Raw genomic sequence first — 24,146 nt, 5'->3', positions numbered from 1 at the left:
TACAATAGAGCTGCTTTTCCCAAAATGGTATTATTAATGTTGTTGCTGCATCTTCAAGTAAAAAGAGAATCCATTGGGTCACAGATTGAGCATGTTTCTTAACATTGAGTTAAGTTTGAAAATTTCAAATCTTTTATGTATGTTTCCGATGCAGATCTGCCCATCGACTCAGAAAGACCTCACTGTTCATACATTTAAAAAAAATGCATAAAGGTTAAGGTGCTAGGCACAAAAGTGGATTTTTATGAAAAGTTATGCCAGAGAGTGAGAGCGAAAATGAATACCCTACACCACTAACCTTATGAATATTACTATCTTTGGCCTATAATTTAAGACAACAAGGAGACAAAGTGTGTTAGAGCAAGAGAGAGGTTCCACCGAGACTTGAACTCGGATCGCTGGATTCAAAGTCCAAAGTGCTAACCATTACACCATGGAACCCTTGTTGAGCAGAGCTTCATGAGGGCAATGAGAATATAGGGCACAGTCAAGATTTTTACTGACCTATAGTAACCGTTTACTGATATTATATCGAAGCAGCACTGTTGCTGTTGGATGCTGTGCAATCGCAAAGTATTGGCTTCATGTCTCATTTGGATCAAATTCTTCCTCTGGAGTCTAATGATATAGGAATATTACATATTTTCTCTGATGTGCTCTGTTTTTCCAGAATGAAGTGCATCATGCTACTGAATATGTGGGTTCCATGGTGTAATGGTTAGCACTCTGGACTCTGAATCCAGCGATCCGAGTTCAAGTCTCGGTGGGACCTTGGGGCTGCTTCTCTTTTAGAGTTGCCTTTCATTTGCAGATAGATATAACAGCAATAGCTTTGCTTTACAGCCCACTTTGATGGCAGTCTTCTTTGACCAAAGAATATTAATAGTTTCTGGGGATGACTCTCTTTTGCCACAAAGAAACTGCCCACTCTCATATCTCCAAAGCTCCAAGGTATAATGGCTATTAAACTGGCTTTTGATCTCAGCGATTTGCATTGAAAGCCCAGGAGGCCCCTAAAATCAGTTGAATTGTTTCCTGATAATTTAGAGTTTATTTCTTCTTTCGAGAAAGGTGTGATCCAAATAAAGTAAGTACATTTAAACAAGGGCACTTGATCAGTAAATGCACTACTTTCTAGAACTCATAACTCTTGTAAGTTATAAAAAGTTTGCTCTCCATACAGTTTGTCAACTCAAAGAATTACATTTTTTACACATTTAATAAGACCATCAAATTGCTTGAAACATAGGAATGATTGTGAAAGTGAATATGATTTACCAAAATAATTGTATAACATTTTTTAATGTTAATAAAATAGGGCTTTTTCCAATCTTTTCACATCAATGTTGTTTCTGCATGTTCCAGTGAGCAGAGAATCTACTGCACATAGTGTGTACATTTTTCTTTTCATAGAGTTAAGGTTGGACATTATTCATCTGTGGAAAATGTTTCTGAGAGATATCTGGGTGCCCACTCTGATTGACCTTAGGGATTGTACATTAACGATATGTAGTTGCATCACTGTATTGGTATCAGGCACCAAAGTGCATTTAAATGTAATGTCGTGCAGAGAGAGTCGACTGAACTTCTGAATATTAACTCTGTTGAATTGTAATTTGAGAAATTAGAAAATGGAGTGTAAGAGCAAGATAACGGTCCCACCGAGACTTGAACTCGGATCGTTGGATTCAAAGTCCAAAGTGCTAACCATTACACCATGGAACCCTTGCAAGATGCACCTGAGAGCGTTGAATCAGAAATGGCAATATAGAGCACATTTACAATTTTTACAGATTCATAGTCCCAATTGACTGATATCATACAAACACAGCGATGTTGTCGATTGACGTTGTGCTATAGCAATCTCTGTGCTTTATAGAGCATGTAGATCAAATTCTTCCTCTTGAGGCATATGATTAAGCAATATTAAATATTGTTTCTGACTGCCTCTGTTTTGGCATAATGAAGTTCAGCATTTGCGGAAGTATTTAGGTTCCATGGTCTAATGGTTAGTAGGCTGGACTCTGAATTTAGTAATCTGACATGTTATAGCTATATTTTGTTTTCCTTTGGGTGTATTGTCATTTTATGCACAAAGATTTCCTAGCAGTGGCTGTGATGAATAGTTCAATTTGATAGCAGCTTCCTTTTGAGAATTTGAAAAAAAAGAATTAAATAGTCTCTCTGGATGACTCTGCTTTGATTTCTATGTGCACATCCCTTTTGCGTTTCAGAGGGATTGACCAACATACACAACAGTGCTTGGAAGACCTCTTCCTCCCTCATGGCATGTAAAGCTAACCTCTCTCCTACCGTGTGTTTTTTTACTTTTTAACTTCCCCTTCCGAGTCATGATCATGTAACTGAATTTACATTTTTAGATTTTAACTGCAGTAGTTGCTTGTTTTTCATTTTTATTTTTTGTGTACGCATACATCCCTTTTTGTGGGGAGGGGGGAGTGATGTCTGTTTACTTATATTAGCTAATATAGGTCATTTTATGTCCGCTTACAATATGTGTCAGGATTTTTTATGTCGTTTCCAATCAATGTCTAATATCAAGTGGTTTGCAGCAGTCATACAAAGGCACGTAACACCCCCAAAACACCTACATAAGTTAGAAATACTCCGGAAGAGTACTCAGTTTATGAAAAGGCGGTGAATCCCAAATAGAACTGTAAATGTAAGCTAGCAAGCAGACCGTGCACCCCTGTTTGGAACTATGACCTGTGTGTTGCCCTCTATTAACAGAACAATGTAACTGCAGCCCATGTCACATAAAATAGAAAGTAGAGATTATGCAAATTAACTCCCAGAAGAGCCTGGTGTCACCCCAAAAGGTGTCATGCTTTTCACACCAAGAAACATCCACACATAGATCCCTGCGAACCTCAAAAACGTACAGGAAACCCTGTCTAGCGCTTTGCTCCCAGAGGAGATAAGGTTGAAAAACCACCCTATGTTAAAAGTGTCCATAATCCATGCCAGCTGCCCTGTCTATAGAACCTGGCCGTTCGTGGCCGTTGGGGCCTAGGGGCATGAGTGGAAGGGTTTAACCTGCCTGGGTTCTTGGGCATGGTTTCATCATGCCTCAGTTTACAATGGCACTCTGCCACTTTATCAGGCTTTAAAGAAGCCTGACTCCTGCAGAGCAAAAGATCTGATTATTTCCTTACATGTTTTGTACGTAAGAATGCGGATGGTGCTCTGAGCCTCCTATGGTGGTTATTAAGCATGGTATACATACCATAGCATGTAACTGTGCCTACAAATGAAACATTTTGTTCATTTATTAGGGAGTTGTGAAAATGGCAAAATCAAATTGCCATTACTGACACAGACCAGCTGCCGCTGTCCGGACATTTCGTCGAAAGACTTTTCGTCGAAAGACATTTGGTCGACGTAATTTGGTCGAAAGCCAAATGGTTGATTTTTTTATTTATTTATATATATATTTTTTAGGTTGTAGTTTAGGGAAAAAAAGGGGTTTTTAGAAAAAAAGGGGGTTGGCGGACCCCCCAACCCCCCCCCAAAAAAATGTGAAAATAAAAAACAAAGCAATTCGACCATTTGGTTTTCGACCAAATGGTTTCGACCAATTGTCCTGTCGACAAATTTTTTTCGACGAAATGTCTGGCAACCCAGCTGCCGACTGTTGCTATTGACAGGAGTTCCAGGTGTATAAACTGAGGAGATCACCAGTTCAATTACCTGTGAACGCATTTTGAAGCTCATTCACAACCAGTTCATGCCCGTTCTCTCCATTTTGGCTTTCTGGCTGGCCGAGGGGCCCTTCAGTAATGTTCTTTGCTAACCATTACACCATGGGCCCCTTGCTGGTGCAACCTGACAGAGTTGTAACAGAAATGAGAATCGAGATCTCATGCATCATTTTAACAAACTCATATTCCTAGCCCACGGATATTATGCAAATGTGGAACTGTTTAGTTGGTTGTTGCGCAATAGCAAACTCTTTGCTTTACAGCTCATTTGGATAGGATTCTTCCTCTGGAGGCATAAGATAAAAGAATATTGCATACATTCTCTAAAAGGCTCTTTTTTTGCTGCAATGACGTTCATCATGTCACTAAGTATGTAGGTTCCATGGTGTAATGGTTAGCACTCTGGACTCTGAATCCAGCGATCCGAGTTCAAATCTCGGTGGGACCTTGGGAATTACTGTGTTTGTTTTCCTCTCAGTGTCTTGTTTTAATAGCAATGACGCTGCTGTGTCGCCCACTTTCATAGCATTATTCCCTGGGTGCATTTGAAAAAAGAAAGATTTTCCATGGATGACGCTCTTTAGCCACAATGAAACCCACCACTTTCTGTGGTGTGAAAGACCCATGGTGTAATGGTAGCACCCTGGAGGTTGAATCCAATAATTTGCATTCAAATCTCTGTAAGAGTTTACCATCAGTCGAACCTTTCCCTTATCGTTTATTGTGGATGTCTTCTTTGAAGAAAGGTATGATCCAACTAAAGTAAGTACATTCACGAATGGGCCCTTGGTCGGTACAAACAGTATTTATACACCTCAGGCCTTTTGTGAATTAAGAAAAGTGTGTTCTTCGTTCTATTTTTCATCTCAAACTGATACCTTCATTTTACAAACATGTAAAGACTGTTAAGACACTTGATTAATATCATTGATTCTGAATGTGGTCGCTTTTCATAGGATTAACCCTTTAACAATTTTGAAAGAGAATGGCGATACAATAGAGCTGCTTTTCCCAAAATGGTATTATTAATGTTGTTGCTGCATCTTCAAGTAAAAAGAGAATCCATTGGGTCACAGATTGAGCATGTTTCTTAACATTGAGTTAAGTTTGAAAATTTCAAATCTTTTATGTATGTTTCCGATGCAGATCTGCCCATCGACTCAGAATGACCTCACTGTTCATACATTTAAAAAAAAATGCATAAAGGTTAAGGTGCTAGGCACAAAAGTGGATTTTTATGAAAAGTTATGCCAGAGAGTGAGAGTGAAAATGAATACCCTACACCACTAACCTTATGAATATTACTATCTTTGGCCTATAATTTAAGACAACAAGGAGACAAAGTGTGTTAGAGCAAGAGAGAGGTTCCACCGAGACTTGAACTCGGATCGCTGGATTCAAAGTCCAAAGTGCTAACCATTACACCATGGAACCCTTGTTGAGCAGAGCTTCATAAGGGCAATGAGAATATAGGGCACAGTCAAGATTTTTACTGACCTATAGTAACCGTTTACTGATATTATATCGAAGCAGCACTGTTGCTGTTGGATGCTGTGCAATCGCAAAGTATTGGCTTCATGTCTCATTTGGATCAAATTCTTCCTCTGGAGTCTAATGATATAGGAATATTACATATTTTCTCTGATGTGCTCTGTTTTTCCAGAATGAAGTGCATCATGCTACTGAATATGTGGGTTCCATGGTGTAATGGTTAGCACTCTGGACTCTGAATCCAGCGATCCGAGTTCAAGTCTCGGTGGGACCTTGGGGCTGCTTCTCTTTTAGAGTTGCCTTTCATTTGCAGATAGATATAACAGCAATAGCTTTGCTTTACAGCCCACTTTGATGGCAGTCTTCTTTGACCAAAGAATATTAATAGTTTCTGGGGATGACTCTCTTTTGCCACAAAGAAACTGCCCACTCTGATATCTCCAAAGCTCCAAGGTATAATGACTATTAAACTGGCTTTTGATCTCAGCGATTTGCATTGAAAGCCCAGGAGGCCCCTAAAATCAGTTGAATTGTTTCCTGATAATTTAGAGTTTATTTCTTCTTTCGAGAAAGGTGTGATCCAAATAAAGTAAGTACATTTAAACAAGGGCACTTGATCAGTAAATGCACTACTTTCTAGAACTCATAACTCTTGTAAGTTATAAAAAGTTTGCTCTCCATACAGTTTGTCAACTCAAAGAATTACATTTTTTACACATTTAATAAGACCATCAAATTGCTTGAAACATAGGAATGATTGTGAAAGTGAATATGATTCACCAAAATAATTGTATAACATTTTTTAATGTTAATAAAATAGGGCTTTTTCCAATCTTTTCACATCAATGTTGTTTCTGCATGTTCCAGTGAGCAGAGAATCTACTGCACATAGTGTGTACATTTTTCTTTTCATAGAGTTAAGGTTGGACATTATTCATCTGTGGAAAATGTTTCTGAGAGATATCTGGGTGCCCACTCTGATTGACCTTAGGGATTGTACATTAACGATATGTAGTTGCATCACTGTATTGGTATCAGGCACCAAAGTGCATTTAAATGTAATGTCGTGCAGAGAGAGTCGACTGAACTTCTGAATATTAACTCTGTTGAATTGTAATTTGAGAAATTAGAAAATGGAGTGTAAGAGCAAGATAACGGTCCCACCGAGACTTGAACTTGGATCGTTGGATTCAAAGTCCAAAGTGCTAACCATTACACCATGGAACCCTTGCAAGATGCACCTGAGAGCGTTGAATCAGAAATGGCAATATAGAGCACATTTACAATTTTTACAGATTCATAGTCCCAATTGACTGATATCATACAAACACAGCGATGTTGTCGATTGACGTTGTGCTATAGCAATCTCTGTGCTTTATAGAGCATGTAGATCCAATTCTTCCTCTTGAGGCATATGATTAAGCAATATTAAATATTGTTTCTGACTGCCTCTGTTTTGGCATAATGAAGTTCAGCATTTGCGGAAGTATTTAGGTTCCATGGTCTAATGGTTAGTAGGCTGGACTCTGAATTTAGTAATCTGACATGTTATAGCTATATTTTGTTTTCCTTTGGGTGTATTGTCATTTTATGCACATAGATTTCCTAGCAGTGGCTGTGATGAATAGTTCAATTTGATAGCAGCTTCCTTTTGAGAATTTGAAAAAAAAAGAATTAAATAGTCTCTCTGGATGACTCTGCTTTGATTTCTATGTGCACATCCCTTTTGCGTTTCAGAGGGATTGACCAACATACACAGCAGTGCTTGGAAGACCTCTTCCTCCCTCATGGCATGTAAAGCTAACCTCTCTCCTACCTTGTGTTTTTTTACTTTTTAACTTCCCCTTCCGAGTCATGATCATGTAACTGAATTTACATTTTTAGATTTTAACTGCAGTAGTTGCTTGTTTTTCATTTTTATTTTTTGTGTACGCATACATCCCTTTTTGTGGGGAGGGGGGAGTGATGTCTGTTTACTTATATTAGCTAATATAGGTCATTTTATGTCCGCTTACAATATGTGTCAGGATTTTTTATGTCGTTTCCAATCAATGTCTAATATCAAGTGGTTTGCAGCAGTCATACAAAGGCACGTAACACCCCCAAAACACCTACATAAGTTAGAAATACTCCGGAAGAGTACTCAGTTTATGAAAAGGCGGTGAATCCCAAATAGAACTGTAAATGTAAGCTAGCAAGCAGACCGTGCACCCCTGTTTGGAACTATGACCTGTGTGTTACCCTCTATTAACAGAACAATGTAACTGCAGCCCATGTCACATAAAATAGAAAGTAGAGAATATGCAAATTAACTCCCAGAAGAGCCTGGTGTCACCCCAAAAGGTGTCATGCTTTTCACACCAAGAAACATCCACACATAGATCCCTGCGAACCTCAAAAACGTACAGGAAACCCTGTCCAGCGCTTTGCTCCCAGAGGAGATAAGGTTGAAAAACCACCCTATGTTAAAAGTGTCCATAATCCATGCCAGCTGCCCTGTCTATAGAACCTGGCCGTTCGGGGCCTAGGGGCATGAGTGGAAGGGTTTAACCTGCCTGGGTTCTTGGGCATGGTTTCATCATGCCTCAGTTTTCAATGGCACTCTGCCACTTTGGCTTTAAAGAAGCCTGACTCCTGCAGAGCAAAAGATCTGATTATTTCCTTACATGTTTTGTACGTAAGAATGCGGATGGTGCTCTGAGCCTCCTATGGTGGTTATTAAGCATGGTATACATACCATAGCATGTAACTGTGCCTACAAATGGAACATTTTGTTCATTTATTAGGGAGTTGTGAAAATGGCAAAATCAAATTGCCATTACTGACACAGACCAGCTGCCGCTGTCCGGACATTTCGTCGAAAGACATTTCGTCGAAAGACATTTGGTCGACGTAATTTGGTCGAAAGCCAAATAGTCGATTTTTTTATTTATTTATATATATATTTTTTAGGTTGTAGTTTAGGGAAAAAAAGGGGTTTTTAGAAAAAAAGGGGGTTGGGGGGACCCCCCAAACCCCCCCCCAAAAAAAATGTGAAAATAAAAAACAAAGCAATTCGACCATTTGGTTTTCGACCAAATGGTTTCGACCAATTGTCCTGTCGACAAATTTTTTTCGACGAAATGTCTGGCAACCCAGCTGCCGACTGTTGCTATTGACAGGAGTTCCAGGTGTATAAACTGAGGAGATCACCAGTTCAATTACCTGTGAACGCATTTTGAAGCTCATTCACAACCAGTTCATGCCCGTTCTCTCCATTTTGGCTTTCTGGCTGGCCGAGGGGCCCTTCAGTAATGTTCTTTGCTAACCATTACACCATGGGCCCCTTTCTGGTGCAACCTGACAGAGTTGTAACAGAAATGAGAATCGAGATCTCATGCATCATTTTAACAAACTCATATTCCTAGCCCACGGATATTATGCAAATGTGGAACTGTTTAGTTGGTTGTTGCGCAATAGCAAACTCTTTGCTTTACAGCTCATTTGGATAGGATTCTTCCTCTGGAGGCATAAGATAAAAGAATATTGCATACATTCTCTAAAAGGCGCTTTTTTTGCTGCAATGACGTTCATCATGTCACTAAGTGTGTAGGTTCCATGGTGTAATGGTTAGCACTCTGGACTCTGAATCCAGCGATCCAAGATCAAATCTCGGTGGCACCTTGGGAATTACTGTGTTTGTTTTCCTCTCAGTGTCTTGTTTTAATAGCAATGACGCTGCTGTGTCGCCCACTTTCATAGCATTATTCCCTGGGTGCATTTGAAAAAAGAAAGATTTTCCATGGATGACGCTCTTTAGCCACAATGAAACCCACCACTTTCTGTGGTGTGAAAGACCCATGGTGTAATGGTAGCACCCTGGAGGTTGAATCCAATAATTTGCATTCAAATCTCTGTAAGAGTTTACCATCAGTCGAACCTTTCCCTTATCGTTTATTGTGGATGTCTTCTTTGAAGAAAGGTATGATCCAACTAAAGTAAGTACATTCACGAATGGGCCCTTGGTCGGTACAAACAGTATTTATACACCTCAGGCCTTTTGTGAATTAAGAAAAGTGTGTTCTTTGTTCTATTTTTCATCTCAAACTGATACCTTCATTTTACAAAAATGTAAAGACTGTTAAGACGCTTGATTAATATCATTGATTCTGAATGTGGTCGCTTTTCATAGGATTAACCCTTTAACAATTTTGAAAGAGAATGGCGATACAATAGAGCTGCTTTTCCCAAAATGGTATTATTAATGTTGTTGCTGCATCTTCAAGTAAAAAGAGAATCCATTGGGTCACAGATTGAGCATGTTTCTTAACATTGAGTTAAGTTTGAAAATTTCAAATCTTTTATGTATGTTTCCGATGCAGATCTGCCCATCGACTCAGAATGACCTCACTGTTCATACATTTAAAAAAAAATGCATAAAGGTTAAGGTGCTAGGCACAAAAGTGGATTTTTATGAAAGGTTATGCCAGAGAGTGAGAGCGAAAATGAATACCCTACACCACTAACTTTATGAATATTACTATCTTTGGCCTATAATTTAAGACAACAAGGAGACAAAGTGTGTTAGAGCAAGAGCGAGGTTCCACCGAGACTTGAACTCGGATCGCTGGATTCAAAGTCCAAAGTGCTAACCATTACACCATGGAACCCTTGTTGAGCAGAGCTTCATAAGGGCAATGAGAATATAGGGCACAGTCAAGATTTTTACTGACCTATAGTAACCGTTTACTGATATTATATCGAAGCAGCACTGTTGCTGTTGGATGCTGTGCAATCGCAAAGTATTGGCTTCATGTCTCATTTGGATCAAATTCTTCCTCTGGAGTCTAATGATATAGGAATATTACATATTTTCTCTGATGTGCTCTGTTTTTCCAGAATGAAGTGCATCATGCTACTGAATATGTGGGTTCCATGGTGTAATGGTTAGCACTCTGGACTCTGAATCCAGCGATCCGAGTTCAAGTCTCGGTGGGACCTTGGGGCTGCTTCTCTTTTAGAGTTGCCTTTCATTTGCAGATAGATATAACAGCAATAGCTTTGCTTTACAGCCCACTTTGATGGCAGTCTTCTTTGACCAAAGAATATTAATAGTTTCTGGGGATGACTCTCTTTTGCCACAAAGAAACTGCCCACTCTCATATCTCCAAAGCTCCAAGGTATAATGGCTATTAAACTGGCTTTTGATCTCAGCGATTTGCATTGAAAGCCCAGGAGGCCCCTAAAATCAGTTGAATTGTTTCCTGATAATTTAGAGTTTATTTCTTCTTTCGAGAAAGGTGTGATCCAAATAAAGTAAGTACATTTAAACAAGGGCACTTGATCAGTAAATGCACTACTTTCTAGAACTCATAACTCTTGTAAGTTATAAAAAGTTTGCTCTCCATACAGTTTGTCAACTCAAAGAATTACATTTTTTACACATTTAATAAGACCATCAAATTGCTTGAAACATAGGAATGATTGTGAAAGTGAATATGATTCACCAAAATAATTGTATAACATTTTTTAATGTTAATAAAATAGGGCTTTTTCCAATCTTTTCACATCAATGTTGTTTCTGCATGTTCCAGTGAGCAGAGAATCTACTGCACATAGTGTGTACATTTTTCTTTTCATAGAGTTAAGGTTGGACATTATTCATCTGTGGAAAATGTTTCTGAGAGATATCTGGGTGCCCACTCTGATTGACCTTAGGGATTGTACATTAACGATATGTAGTTGCATCACTGTATTGGTATCAGGCACCAAAGTGCATTTAAATGTAATGTCGTGCAGAGAGAGTCGACTGAACTTCTGAATATTAACTCTGTTGAATTGTAATTTGAGAAATTAGAAAATGGAGTGTAAGAGCAAGATAACGGTCCCACCGAGACTTGAACTCGGATCGTTGGATTCAAAGTCCAAAGTGCTAACCATTACACCATGGAACCCTGGCAAGATGCACCTGAGAGCGATGAATCAGAAATGGCAATATAGAGCACATTTACAATTTTTACAGATTCATAGTCCCAATTGACTGATATCATACAAGCACAGCGATGTTGTCGATTGACGTTGTGCTATAGCAATCTCTGTGCTTTATATAGCATGTAGATCAAATTCTTCCTCTTGAGGCATATGATTAAGCAATATTAAATATTGTTTCTGACTGCCTCTGTTTTGGCATAATGAAGTTCAGCATTTGCGGAAGTATTTAGGTTCCATGGTCTAATGGTTAGTAGGCTGGACTCTGAATTTAGTAATCTGACATGTTATAGCTATATTTTGTTTTCCTTTGGGTGTATTGTCATTTTATGCACATAGATTTCCTAGCAGTGGCTGTGATGAATAGTTCAATTTGATAGCAGCTTCCTTTTGAGAATTTGAAAAAAAAAGAATTAAATAGTCTCTCTGGATGACTCTGCTTTGATTTCTATGTGCACATCCCTTTTGCGTTTCAGAGGGATTGACCAACATACACAACAGTGCTTGGAAGACCTCTTCCTCCCTCATGGCATGTAAAGCTAACCTCTCTCCTACCGTGTGTTTTTTTACTTTTTAACTTCCCCTTCCGAGTCATGATCATGTAACTGAATTTACATTTTTAGATTTTAACTGCAGTAGTTGCTTGTTTTTCATTTTTATTTTTTGTGTACGCATACATCCCTTTTTGTGGGGAGGGGGGAGTGATGTCTGTTTACTTATATTAGCTAATATAGGTCATTTTATGTCCGCTTACAATATGTGTCAGGATTTTTTATGTCGTTTCCAATCAATGTCTAATATCAAGTGGTTTGCAGCAGTCATACAAAGGCACGTAACACCCCCAAAACACCTACATAAATTAGAAATACTCCGGAAGAGTACTCAGTTTATGAAAAGGCGGTGAATCCCAAATAGAACTGTAAATGTAAGCTAGCAAGCAGACTGTGCACCCCTGTTTGGAACTATGACCTGTGTGTTGCCCTCTATTAACAGAACAATGTAACTGCAGCCCATGTCACATAAAATAGAAAGTAGAGATTATGCAAATTAACTCCCAGAAGAGCCTGGTGTCACCCCAAAAGGTGTCATGCTTTTCACACCAAGAAACATCCACACATAGATCCCTGCGAACCTCAAAAACGTACAGGAAACCCTGTCCAGCGCTTTGCTCCCAGAGAAGATAAGGTTGAAAAACCACCCTATGTTCAAAGTGTCCATAATCCATGCCAGCTGCCCTGTCTATAGAACCTGGCCGTTCGGGGCCGTTCGGGGCCTGAGTGGAAGGGTTTAACCTGCCTGGGTTCTTGGGCATGGTTTCATCATGCCTCAGTTTACAATGGCACTCTGCCACTTTGTCAGGCTTTAAAGAAGCCTGACTCCTGCAGAGCAAAAGATCTGATTATTTCCTTACATGTTTTGTACGTAAGAATGCGGATGGTGCTCTGAGCCTCCTATGGTGGTTATTAAGCATGGTATACATACCATAGCATGTAACTGTGCCTACAAATGGAACATTTTGTTCATTTATTAGGGAGTTGTGAAAATGGCAAAATCAAATTGCCATTACTGACACAGACCAGCTGCCGCTGTCCGGACATTTCGTCGAAAGACATTTCGTCGAAAGACATTTGGTCGACGTAATTTGGTCGAAAGCCAAATGGTCGATTTTTTTATTTATTTATATATATATTTTTTAGGTTGTAGTTTAGGGAAAAAAAGGGGTTTTTTAGAAAAAAAGGGGGTTGGGGGGACCCCCCCAAACCCCCTCCCAAAAAAAAATGTGAAAATAAAAAACAAAGCAATTCGACCATTTGGTTTTCGACCAAATGGTTTCGACCAATTGTCCTGTCGACAAATTTTTTTCGACGAAATGTCTGGCAACCCAGCTGCCGACTGTTGCTATTGACAGGAGTTCCAGGTGTATAAACTGAGGAGATCACCAGTTCAATTACCTGTGAACGCATTTTGAAGCTCATTCACAACCAGTTCATGCCCGTTCTCTCCATTTTGGCATTCTGGCTGGCCGAGGGGCCCTTCAGTAATGTTCTTTGCTAACCATTACACCATGGGCCCCTTGCTGGTGCAACCTGACAGAGTTGTAACAGAAATGAGAATCGAGATCTCATGCATCATTTTAACAAACTCATATTCCTAGCCCACGGATATTATGCAAATGTGGAACTGTTTAGTTGGTTGTTGCGCAATAGCAAACTCTTTGCTTTACAGCTCATTTGGATAGGATTCTTCCTCTGGAGGCATAAGATAAAAGAATATTGCATACATTCTCTAAAAGGCTCTTTTTTTGCTGCAATGACGTTCATCATGTCACTAAGTATGTAGGTTCCATGGTGTAATGGTTAGCACTCTGGACTCTGAATCCAGCGATCCGAGTTCAAATCTCGGTGGGACCTTGGGAATTACTGTGTTTGTTTTCCTCCCAGTGTCTTGTTTTAATAGCAATGACGCTGCTGTGTCGCCCACTTTCATAGCATTATTCCCTGGGTGCATTTGAAAAAAGAAAGATTTTCCATGGATGACGCTCTTTAGCCACAATGAAACCCACCACTTTCTGTGGTGTGAAAGACCCATGGTGTAATGGTAGCACCCTGGAGGTTGAATCCAATAATTTGCATTCAAATCTCTGTAAGAGTTTACCATCAGTCGAACCTTTCCCTTATCGTTTATTGTGGATGTCTTCTTTGAAGAAAGGTATGATCCAACTAAAGTAAGTACATTCACGAATGGGCCCTTGGTCGGTACAAACAGTATTTATACACCTCAGGCCTTTTGTGAATTAAGAAAAGTGTGTTCTTCGTTCTATTTTTCATCTCAAACTGATACCTTCATTTTACAAACATGTAAAGACTGTTAAGACGCTTGATTAATATCATTGATTCTGAATGTGGTCGCTTTTCATAGGATTAACCCTTTAACAATTTTGAAAGAGAATGGCGATACAATAGAGCTGCTTTTCCCAAAATGGTATTATTAATGTTGTTGCTGCATCTTCAAGTAAAAAGAGAATCCATTGGGTCACAGATTGAGCATGTTTCTTAACATTGAGTTAAGTTTGAAAATTTCAAATCTTTTATGTATGTTTCCGATGCAGATCTGCCCATCGACTCAGAATGACCTCACTGTTCATACATTTAAAAAAAATGCATAAAGGTTAAGGTGCTAGGCACAAAAGTGGATTTTTATGAAAAGTTATGCCAGAGAGTGAGAGCGAAAATGAATGCCCTACACCATTAACCTTATGAATATTACTATCTTTGGCCTATAATTTAAGACAACAAGGAGACAAAGTGTGTTAGAGCAAGAGAGAGGTTCCACCGAGACTTGAACTCGGATCGAGACTTGAACTCGGATCGCTGGATTCAAAGTCCAAAGTGCTAACCATTACACCATGGAACCCTTGTTGAGCAGAGCTTCATAAGGGCAATGAGAATATAGGGCACAGTCAAGATTTTTACTGACCTATAGTAACCGTTTACTGATATTATATCGAAGCAGCACTGTTGCTGTTGGATGCTGTGCAATCGCAAAGTATTGGCTTCATGTCTCATTTGGATCAAATTCTTCCTCTGGAGTCTAATGATATAGGAATATTACATATTTTCTCTGATGTGCTCTGTTTTTCCAGAATGAAGTGCATCATGCTACTGAAGATGTGGGTTCCATGGTGTAATGGTTAGCACTCTGGACTCTGAATCCAGCGATCCGAGTTCAAGTCTCGGTGGGACCTTGGGGCTGCTTCTCTTTTAGAGTTGCCTTTCATTTGCAGATAGATATAACAGCAATAGCTTTGCTTTACAGCCCACTTTGATGGCAGTCTTCTTTGACCAAAGAATATTAATAGTTTCTGGGGATGACTCTCTTTTGCCACAAAGAAACTGCCCTCTCTCATATCTCCAAAGCTCCAAGGTATAATGGCTATTAAACTGGCTTTTGATCTCAGCGATTTGCATTGAAAGCCCACGAGGTCCCTAAAATCAGTTGAATTGTTTCCTGATAATTTAGAGTTTATTTCTTCTTTCGAGAAAGGTGTGATCCAAATAAAGTAAGTACATTTAAACAAGGGCACTTGATCAGTAAATGCACTACTTTCTAGAACTCATAACTCTTGTAAGTTATAAAAAGTTTGCTCTCCATACAGTTTGTCAACTCAAAGAATTACATTTTTTACACATTTAATAAGACCATCAAATTGCTTGAAACATAGGAATGATTGTGAAAGTGAATATGATTCACCAAAATAATTGTATAACATTTTTTAATGTTAATAAATAGGGCTTTTTCCAATCTTTTCACATCAATGTTGTTTCTGCATGTTCCAGTGAGCAGAGAATCTACTGCACATAGTGTGTACATTTTTCTTTTCATAGAGTTAAGGTTGGACATTATTCATCTGTGGAAAATGTTTCTGAGAGATATCTGGGTGCCCACTCTGATTGACCTTAGGGATTGTACATTAACGATATGTAGTTGCATCACTGTATTGGTATCAGGCACCAAAGTGCATTTAAATGTAATGTCGTGCAGAGAGAGTCGACTGAACTTCTGAATATTAACTCTGTTGAATTGTAATTTGAGAAATTAGAAAATGGAGTGTAAGAGCAAGATAACGGTCCCACCGAGACTTGAACTCGGATCGTTGGATTCAAAGTCCAAAGTGCTAACCATTACACCATGGAACCCTTGCAAGATGTACCTGAGAGCGTTGAATCAGAAATGGCAATATAGAGCACATTTACAATTTTTACAGATTCATAGTCCCAATTGACTGATATCATACAAACACAGCGATGTTGTCGATTGACGTTGTGCTATAGCAATCTCTGTGCTTTATAGAGCATGTAGATCAAATTCTTCCTCTTGAGGCATATGATTAAGCAATATTAAATATTGTTTCTGACTGCCTCTGTTTTGGCATAATGAAGTTCAGCATTTGCGGAAGTATTTAGGTTCCATGGTCTAATGGTTAGTAGGCTGGACTCTGAATTTAGTAATCTGACATGTTATAGCTATATTTTGTTTTCCTTTGGGTGTATTGTCATTTTATGCACATAGATTTCCTAGCAGTGGCTGTGATGAATAGTTCAATTTGATAGCAGCTTCCTTTTGAGAATTTGAAAAAAAAAGAATTAAATAGTCTCTCTGGATGACTCTGCTTTGATTTCTATGTGCACATCCCTTTTGCGTTTCAGAGGGATTGACCAACATACACAACAGTGCTTGGAAGACCTCTTCCTCCCTCATGGCATGTAAAGCTAACCTCTCTCCTACCGTGTGTTTTTTTACTTTTTAACTTCCCCTTCCGAGTCATGATCATGTAACTGAATTTACATTTTTAGATTTTAACTGCAGTAGTTGCTTGTTTTTCATTTTTATTTTTTGTGTACGCATACATCCCTTTTTGTGGGGAGGGGGGAGTGATGTCTGTTTACTTATATTAGCTAATATAGGTCATTTTATGTCCGCTTACAATATGTGTCAGGATTTTTTATGTCGTTTCCAATCAATGTCTAATATCAAGTGGTTTGCAGCAGTCATACAAAGGCACGTAACACCCCCAAAACACCTACATAAATTAGAAATACTCCGGAAGAGTACTCAGTTTATGAAAAGGCGGTGAATCCCAAATAGAACTGTAAATGTAAGCTAGCAAGCAGACCGTGCACCCCTGTTTGGAACTATGACCTGTGTGTTGCCCTCTATTAACAGAACAATGTAACTGCAGCCCATGTCACATAAAATAGAAAGTAGAGATTATGCAAATTAACTCCCAGAAGAGCCTGGTGTCACCCCAAAAGGTGTCATGCTTTTCACACCAAGAAACATCCACACATAGATCCCTGCGAACCTCAAAAACGTACAGGAAACCCTGTCCAGCGCTTTGCTCCCAGAGGAGATAAGGTTGAAAAACCACCAAATGTTAAAAGTGTCCATAATCCATGCCAGCTGCCCTGTCTATAGAACCTGGCCGTTCGTGGCCGTCTGGGGCCTAGGGGCATGAGTGGAAGGGTTTAACCTGCCTGGGTTCTTGGGCATGGTTTCATCATGCCTCAGTTTACAATGGCACTCTGCCACTTTGTCAGGCTTTAAAGAAGCCTGACTCCTGCAGAGCAAAAGATCTGATTATTTCCTTACATGTTTTGTACGTAAGAATGCGGATGGTGCTCTGAGCCTCCTATGGTGGTTATTAAGCATGGTATACATACCATAGCATGTAACTGTGCCTACAAATGGAACATTTTGTTCATTTATTAGGGAGTTGTGAAAATGGCAAAATCAAATTGCCATTACTGACACAGACCAGCTGCCGCTGTCCGGACATTTCGTCGAAAGACATTTCGTCGACGTAATTTGGTCGAAAGCCAAATGGTCGATTTTTTTATTTATTTATATATATATTTTTTAGGTTGTAGTTTAGGGAAAAAAAGGGTTTTTTAGAAAAAAAGGGGGTTGGGGGGACCCCCCCAAACCCCCCCCCCCAAAAAAAAATGTGAAAATAAAAAACAAAGCAATTCGACCATTTGGTTTTCGACCAAATGGTTTCGACCAATTGTCCTGTCGACAAATTTTTTTCGACGAAATGTCTGGCAACCCAGCTGCCGACTGTTGCTATTGACAGGAGTTCCAGGTGTATAAACTGAGGAGATCACCAGTTCAATTACCTGTGAACGCATTTTGAAGCTCATTCACAACCAGTTCATGCCCGTTCTCTCCATTTTGGCTTTCTGGCTGGCCGAGGGGCCCTTCAGTAATGTTCTTTGCTAACCATTACACCATGGGCCCCTTGCTGGTGCAACCTGACAGAGTTGTAACAGAAATGAGAATCGAGATCTCATGCATCATTTTAACAAACTCATATTCCTAGCCCACGGATATTATGCAAATGTGGAACTGTTTAGTTGGTTGTTGCGCAATAGCAAACTCTTTGCTTTACAGCTCATTTGGATAGGATTCTTCCTCTGGAGGCATAAGATAAAAGAATATTGCATACATTCTCTAAAAGGCTCTTTTCTTGCTGCAATGACGTTCATCATGTCACTAAGTATGTAGGTTCCATGGTGTAATGGTTAGCACTCTGGACTCTGAATCCAGCGATCCGAGTTCAAATCTCGGTGGGACCTTGGGAATTACTGTGTTTGTTTTCCTCTCAGTGTCTTGTTTTAATAGCAATGATGCTGCTGTGTCGCCCACTTTCATAGCATTATTCCCTGGGTGCATTTGAAAAAAGAAAGATTTTCCATGGATGACGCTCTTTAGCCACAATGAAACCCACCACTTTCTGTGGTGTGAAAGACCCATGGTGTAATGGTAGCACCCTGGAGGTTGAATCCAATAATTTGCATTCAAATCTCTGTAAGAGTTTACCATCAGTCGAACCTTTCCCTTATCGTTTATTGTGGATGTCTTCTTTGAAGAAAGGTATGATCCAACTAAAGTAAGTACATTCACGAATGGGCCCTTGGTCGGTACAAACAGTATTTATACACCTCAGGCCTTTTGTGAATTAAGAAAAGTGTGTTCTTCGTTCTATTTTTCATCTCAAACTGATACCTTCATTTTACAAACATGTAAAGACTGTTAAGACGCTTGATTAACATCATTGATTCTGAATGTGGTCGCTTTTCATAGGATTAACCCTTTAACAATTTTGAAAGAGAATGGCGATACAATAGAGCTGCTTTTCCCAAAATGGTATTATTAATGTTGTTGCTGCATCTTCAAGTAAAAAGAGAATCCATTGGGTCACAGATTGAGCATGTTTCTTAACATTGAGTTAAGTTTGAAAATTTCAAATCTTTTATGTATGTTTCCGATGCAGATCTGCCCATCGACTCAGAATGACCTCACTGTTCATACATTTAAAAAAAATGCATAAAGGTTAAGGTGCTAGACACAAAAGTGGATTTTTATGAAAAGTTATGCCAGAGAGTGAGAGCGAAAATGAATACCCTACACCACTAACCTTATGAATATTACTATCTTTGGCCTATAATTTAAGACAACAAGGAGACAAAGTGTGTTAGAGCAAGAGAGAGGTTCCACCGAGACTTGAACTCGGATCGCTGGATTCAAAGTCCAAAGTGCTAACCATTACACCATGGAACCCTTGTTGAGCAGAGCTTCATAAGGGCAATGAGAATATAGGGCACAGTCAAGATTTTTACTGACCTATAGTAACCGTTTACTGATATTATATCGAAGCAGCACTGTTGCTGTTGGATGCTGTGCAATCGCAAAGTATTGGCTTCATGTCTCATTTGGATCAAATTCTTCCTCTGGAGTCTAATGATATAGGAATATTACATATTTTCTCTGATGTGCTCTGTTTTTCCAGAATGAAGTGCATCATGCTACTGAATATGTGGGTTCCATGGTGTAATGGTTAGCACTCTGGACTCTGAATCCAGCGATCCGAGTTCAAGTCTCGGTGGGACCTTGGGGCTGCTTCTCTTTTAGAGTTGCCTTTCATTTGCAGATAGATATAACAGCAATAGCTTTGCTTTACAGCCCACTTTGATGGCAGTCTTCTTTGACCAAAGAATATTAATAGTTTCTGGGGATGACTCTCTTTTGCCACAAAGAAACTGCCCACTCTCATATCTCCAAAGCTCCAAGGTATAATGGCTATTAAACTGGCTTTTGATCTCAGCGATTTGCATTGAAAGCCCAGGAGGCCCCTAAAATCAGTTGAATTGTTTCCTGATAATTTAGAGTTTATTTCTTCTTTCGAGAAAGGTGTGATCCAAATAAAGTAAGTACATTTAAACAAGGGCACTTGATCAGTAAATGCTCTACTTTCTAGAACTCATAACTCTTGTAAGTTATAAAAAGTTTGCTCTCCATACAGTTTGTCAACTCAAAGAATTACATTTTTTACACATTTAATAAGACCATCAAATTGCTTGAAACATAGGAATGATTGTGAAAGTGAATATGATTCACCAAAATAATTGTATAACGTTTTTTAATGTTAATAAAATAGGGCTTTTTCCAATCTTTTCACATCAATGTTGTTTCTGCATGTTCCAGTGAGCAGAGAATCTACTGCACATAGTGTGTACATTTTTCTTTTCATAGAGTTAAGGTTGGACATTATTCATCTGTGGAAAATGTTTCTGAGAGATATCTGGGTGCCCACTCTGATTGACCTTAGGGATTGGACATTAACGATATGTAGTTGCATCACTGTATTGGTATCAGGCACCAAAGTGCATTTAAATGTAATGTCGTGCAGAGAGAGTCGACTGAACTTCTGAATATTAACTCTGTTGAATTGTAATTTGAGAAATTAGAAAATGGAGTGTAAGAGCAAGATAACGGTCCCACCGAGACCTGAACTCGGATCGTTGGATTCAAAGTCCAAAGTGCTAACCATTACACCATGGAACCCTTGCAAGATGCACCTGAGAGCGTTGAATCAGAAATGGCAATATAGAGCACATTTACAATTTTTACAGATTCATAGTCCCAATTGACTGATATCATACAAACACAGCGATGTTGTCGATTGACGTTGTGCTATAGCAATCTCTGTGCTTTATAGAGCATGTAGATCAAATTCTTCCTCTTGAGGCATATGATTAAGCAATATTAAATATTGTTTCTGACTGCCTCTGTTTTGGCATAATGAAGTTCAGCATTTGCGGAAGTATTTAGGTTCCATGGTCTAATGGTTAGTAGGCTGGACTCTGAATTTAGTAATCTGACATGTTATAGCTATATTTTGTTTTCCTTTGGGTGTATTGTCATTTTATGCACATAGATTTCCTAGCAGTGGCTGTGATGAATAGTTCAATTTGATAGCAGCTTCCTTTTGAGAATTTGAAAAAAAAAGAATTAAATAGTCTCTCTGGATGACTCTGCTTTGATTTCTATGTGCACATCCCTTTTGCGTTTCAGAGGGATTGACCAACATACACAACAGTGCTTGGAAGACCTCTTCCTCCCTCATGGCATGTAAAGCTAACCTCTCTCCTACCGTGTGTTTTTTTACTTTTTAACTTCCCCTTCCGAGTCATGATCATGTAACTGAATTTACATTTTTAGATTTTAACTGCAGTAGTTGCTTGTTTTTCATTTTTATTTTTTGTGTACGCATACATCCCTTTTTGTGGGGAGGGGGGAGTGATGTCTGTTTACTTATATTAGCTAATATAGGTCATTTTATGTCCGCTTACAATATGTGTCAGGATTTTTTATGTCGTTTCCAATCAATGTCTAATATCAAGTGGTTTGCAGCAGTCATACAAAGGCACGTAACACCCCCAAAACACCTACATAAATTAGAAATACTCCGGAAGAGTACTCAGTTTATGAAAAGGCGGTGAATCCCAAACAGAACTGTAAATGTAAGCTAGCAAGCAGACCGTGCACCCCTGTTTGGAACTATGACCTGTGTGTTGCCCTCTATTAACAGAACAATGTAACTGCAGCCCATGTCACATAAAATAGAAAGTAGAGATTATGCAAATTAACTCCCAGAAGAGCCTGGTGTCACCCCAAAAGGTGTCATGCTTTTCACACCAAGAAACATCCACACATAGATCCCTGCGAACCTCAAAAACGTACAGGAAACCCTGTCCAGCGCTTTGCTCCCAGAGGAGATAAGGTTGAAAAACCACCATATGTTAAAAGTGTCCATAATCCATGCCAGCTGCCCTGTCTATAGAACCTGGCCGTTCGTGGCCGTCCGGGGCCTAGGGGCATGAGTGGAAGGGTTTAACCTGCCTGGGTTCTTGGGCATGGTTTCATCATGCCTCAGTTTACAATGGCACTCTGCCACTTTGTCAGGCTTTAAAGAAGCCTGACTGCTGCAGAGCAAAAGATCTGATTATTTCCTTACATGTTTTGTACATAAGAATGCGGATGGTGCTCTGAGCCTCCTATGGTGGTTATTAAGCATGGTATACATACCATAGCATGTAACTGTGCCTACAAATGGAACATTTTGTTCATTTATTAGGGAGTTGTGAAAATGGCAAAATCAAATTGCCATTACTGACACAGACCAGCTGCCGCTGTCCGGACATTTCGTCGAAAGACATTTCGTCGAAAGACATTTGGTCGACGTAATTTGGTCGAAAGCCAAATGGTCGATTTTTTTATTTATTTATATATATATTTTTTAGGTTGTAGTTTAGGGAAAAAAAGGGGTTTTTAGAAAAAAAGGGGGTTGGGGGGACCCCCCCAAACCCCCCCCCCAAAAAAAAATGTGAAAATAAAAAACAAAGCAATTCGACCATTTGGTTTTCGACCAAATGGTTTCGACCAATTGTCCTGTCGACAAATTTTTTTCGACGAAATGTCTGGCAACCCAGCTGCCGACTGTTGCTATTGACAGGAGTTCCAGGTGTATAAACTGAGGAGATCACCAGTTCAATTACCTGTGAACGCATTTTGAAGCTCATTCACAACCAGTTCATGCCCGTTCTCTCCATTTTGGCTTTCTGGCTGGCCGAGGGGCCCTTCAGTAATGTTCTTTGCTAACCATTACACCATGGGCCCCTTGCTGGTGCAACCTGACAGAGTTGTAACAGAAATGAGAATCGAGATCTCATGCATCATTTTAACAAACTCATATTCCTAGCCCACGGATATTATGCAAATGTGGAACTGTTTAGTTGGTTGTTGCACAATAGCAAACTCTTTGCTTTACAGCTCATTTGGATAGGATTCTTCCTCTGGAGGCATAAGATAAAAGAATATTGCATACATTCTCTAAAAGGCTCTTTTTTTGCTGCAATGACGTTCATCATGTCACTAAGTATGTAGGTTCCATGGTGTAATGGTTAGCACTCTGGACTCTGAATCCAGCGATCCGAGTTCAAATCTCGGTGGGACCTTGGGAATTACTGTGTTTGTTTTCCTCTCAGTGTCTTGTTTTAATAGCAATGACGCTGCTGTGTCGCCCACTTTCATAGCATTATTCCCTGGGTGCATTTGAAAAAAGAAAGATTTTCCATGGATGACGCTCTTTAGCCACAATGAAACCCACCACTTTATGTGGTGTGAAAGACCCATGGTGTAATGGTAGCACCCTGGAGGTTGAATCCAATAATTTGCATTCAAATCTCTGTAAGAGTTTACCATCAGTCGAACCTTTCCCTTATCGTTTATTGTGGATGTCTTCTTTGAAGAAAGGTATGATCCAACTAAAGTAAGTACATTCACGAATGGGCCCTTGGTCGGTACAAACAGTATTTATACACCTCAGGCCTTTTGTGAATTAAGAAAAGTGTGTTCTTCGTTCTATTTTTCATCTCAAACTGATACCTTCATTTTACAAACATGTAAAGACTGTTAAGACGCTTGATTAATATCATTGATTCTGAATGTGGTCGCTTTTCATAGGATTAACCCTTTAACAATTTTGAAAGAGAATGGCGATACAATAGAGCTGCTTTTCCCAAAATGGTATTATTAATGTTGTTGCTGCATCTTCAAGTAAAAAGAGAATCCATTGGGTCACAGATTGAGCATGTTTCTTAACATTGAGTTAAGTTTGAAAATTTCAAATCTTTTATGTATGTTTCCGATGCAGATCTGCCCATCGACTCAGAATGACCTCACTGTTCATACATTTAAAAAAAATGCATAAAGGTTAAGGTGCTAGGCACAAAAGTGGATTTTTATGAAAAGTTATGCCAGAGAGTGAGAGCGAAAATGAATACCCTACACCACTAACCTTATGAATATTACTATCTTTGGCCTATAATTTAAGACAACAAGGAGACAAAGTGTGTTAGAGCAAGAGAGAGGTTCCACCGAGACTTGAACTCGGATCGCTGGATTCAAAGTCCAAAGTGCTAACCATTACACCATGGAACCCTTGTTGAGCAGAGCTTCATAAGGGCAATGAGAATATAGGGCACAGTCAAGATTTTTACTGACCTATAGTAACCGTTTACTGATATTATATCGAAGCAGCACTGTTGCTGTTGGATGCTGTGC

At 39.3% G+C, this 24,146-nt stretch overlaps 20 non-coding genes across 20 annotated transcripts; 9 read left to right on the top strand and 11 right to left on the bottom strand.

Annotated features, from left to right (window-relative positions):
* Nucleotides 1-369: 369 nt before the first annotated feature.
* On the bottom strand, nt 370-441 carry TRNAQ-UUG (transfer RNA glutamine (anticodon UUG)). Its single transcript has one exon. It is a non-coding gene; the product is annotated as a tRNA-Gln (tRNA).
* A 259-nt stretch (nt 442-700) lies between these two features.
* TRNAQ-CUG (transfer RNA glutamine (anticodon CUG)) lies at nt 701-772 on the top strand. The gene has a single exon. It is a non-coding gene; the product is annotated as a tRNA-Gln (tRNA).
* Nucleotides 773-1,653: 881 nt separating this feature from the next.
* On the bottom strand, nt 1,654-1,725 carry TRNAQ-UUG (transfer RNA glutamine (anticodon UUG)). Its single transcript has one exon. It is a non-coding gene; the product is annotated as a tRNA-Gln (tRNA).
* Nucleotides 1,726-4,098: 2,373 nt separating this feature from the next.
* On the top strand, nt 4,099-4,170 carry TRNAQ-CUG (transfer RNA glutamine (anticodon CUG)). Its single transcript has one exon. It is a non-coding gene; the product is annotated as a tRNA-Gln (tRNA).
* A 914-nt stretch (nt 4,171-5,084) lies between these two features.
* Nucleotides 5,085-5,156, bottom strand: TRNAQ-UUG (transfer RNA glutamine (anticodon UUG)). Its single transcript has one exon. It is a non-coding gene; the product is annotated as a tRNA-Gln (tRNA).
* Nucleotides 5,157-5,415: 259 nt separating this feature from the next.
* Nucleotides 5,416-5,487, top strand: TRNAQ-CUG (transfer RNA glutamine (anticodon CUG)). The gene has a single exon. It is a non-coding gene; the product is annotated as a tRNA-Gln (tRNA).
* Nucleotides 5,488-6,368: 881 nt separating this feature from the next.
* Nucleotides 6,369-6,440, bottom strand: TRNAQ-UUG (transfer RNA glutamine (anticodon UUG)). The gene has a single exon. It is a non-coding gene; the product is annotated as a tRNA-Gln (tRNA).
* Nucleotides 6,441-9,790: 3,350 nt separating this feature from the next.
* On the bottom strand, nt 9,791-9,862 carry TRNAQ-UUG (transfer RNA glutamine (anticodon UUG)). Its single transcript has one exon. It is a non-coding gene; the product is annotated as a tRNA-Gln (tRNA).
* Nucleotides 9,863-10,121: 259 nt separating this feature from the next.
* Nucleotides 10,122-10,193, top strand: TRNAQ-CUG (transfer RNA glutamine (anticodon CUG)). The gene has a single exon. It is a non-coding gene; the product is annotated as a tRNA-Gln (tRNA).
* An 881-nt stretch (nt 10,194-11,074) lies between these two features.
* TRNAQ-UUG (transfer RNA glutamine (anticodon UUG)) lies at nt 11,075-11,146 on the bottom strand. The gene has a single exon. It is a non-coding gene; the product is annotated as a tRNA-Gln (tRNA).
* A 2,373-nt stretch (nt 11,147-13,519) lies between these two features.
* On the top strand, nt 13,520-13,591 carry TRNAQ-CUG (transfer RNA glutamine (anticodon CUG)). The gene has a single exon. It is a non-coding gene; the product is annotated as a tRNA-Gln (tRNA).
* A 913-nt stretch (nt 13,592-14,504) lies between these two features.
* Nucleotides 14,505-14,594, bottom strand: TRNAQ-UUG (transfer RNA glutamine (anticodon UUG)). Its single transcript has one exon. It is a non-coding gene; the product is annotated as a tRNA-Gln (tRNA).
* Nucleotides 14,595-14,853: 259 nt separating this feature from the next.
* On the top strand, nt 14,854-14,925 carry TRNAQ-CUG (transfer RNA glutamine (anticodon CUG)). The gene has a single exon. It is a non-coding gene; the product is annotated as a tRNA-Gln (tRNA).
* Nucleotides 14,926-15,805: 880 nt separating this feature from the next.
* Nucleotides 15,806-15,877, bottom strand: TRNAQ-UUG (transfer RNA glutamine (anticodon UUG)). The gene has a single exon. It is a non-coding gene; the product is annotated as a tRNA-Gln (tRNA).
* A 2,367-nt stretch (nt 15,878-18,244) lies between these two features.
* TRNAQ-CUG (transfer RNA glutamine (anticodon CUG)) lies at nt 18,245-18,316 on the top strand. The gene has a single exon. It is a non-coding gene; the product is annotated as a tRNA-Gln (tRNA).
* A 913-nt stretch (nt 18,317-19,229) lies between these two features.
* On the bottom strand, nt 19,230-19,301 carry TRNAQ-UUG (transfer RNA glutamine (anticodon UUG)). The gene has a single exon. It is a non-coding gene; the product is annotated as a tRNA-Gln (tRNA).
* Nucleotides 19,302-19,560: 259 nt separating this feature from the next.
* TRNAQ-CUG (transfer RNA glutamine (anticodon CUG)) lies at nt 19,561-19,632 on the top strand. Its single transcript has one exon. It is a non-coding gene; the product is annotated as a tRNA-Gln (tRNA).
* An 881-nt stretch (nt 19,633-20,513) lies between these two features.
* On the bottom strand, nt 20,514-20,585 carry TRNAQ-UUG (transfer RNA glutamine (anticodon UUG)). Its single transcript has one exon. It is a non-coding gene; the product is annotated as a tRNA-Gln (tRNA).
* A 2,381-nt stretch (nt 20,586-22,966) lies between these two features.
* On the top strand, nt 22,967-23,038 carry TRNAQ-CUG (transfer RNA glutamine (anticodon CUG)). The gene has a single exon. It is a non-coding gene; the product is annotated as a tRNA-Gln (tRNA).
* Nucleotides 23,039-23,951: 913 nt separating this feature from the next.
* On the bottom strand, nt 23,952-24,023 carry TRNAQ-UUG (transfer RNA glutamine (anticodon UUG)). Its single transcript has one exon. It is a non-coding gene; the product is annotated as a tRNA-Gln (tRNA).
* Nucleotides 24,024-24,146: the final 123 nt, after the last annotated feature.

Source organism: Ambystoma mexicanum, chromosome 5p (assembly GCF_040938575.1).
Source record: "Ambystoma mexicanum isolate Mex_15411 chromosome 5p, UKY_AmexF1_1, whole genome shotgun sequence".
NCBI lineage: Eukaryota > Metazoa > Chordata > Amphibia > Caudata > Ambystomatidae > Ambystoma > Ambystoma mexicanum.
Note: the sequence above shows the minus strand (reverse complement) of the source record. Positions and strands in the feature narration are given on the sequence as shown.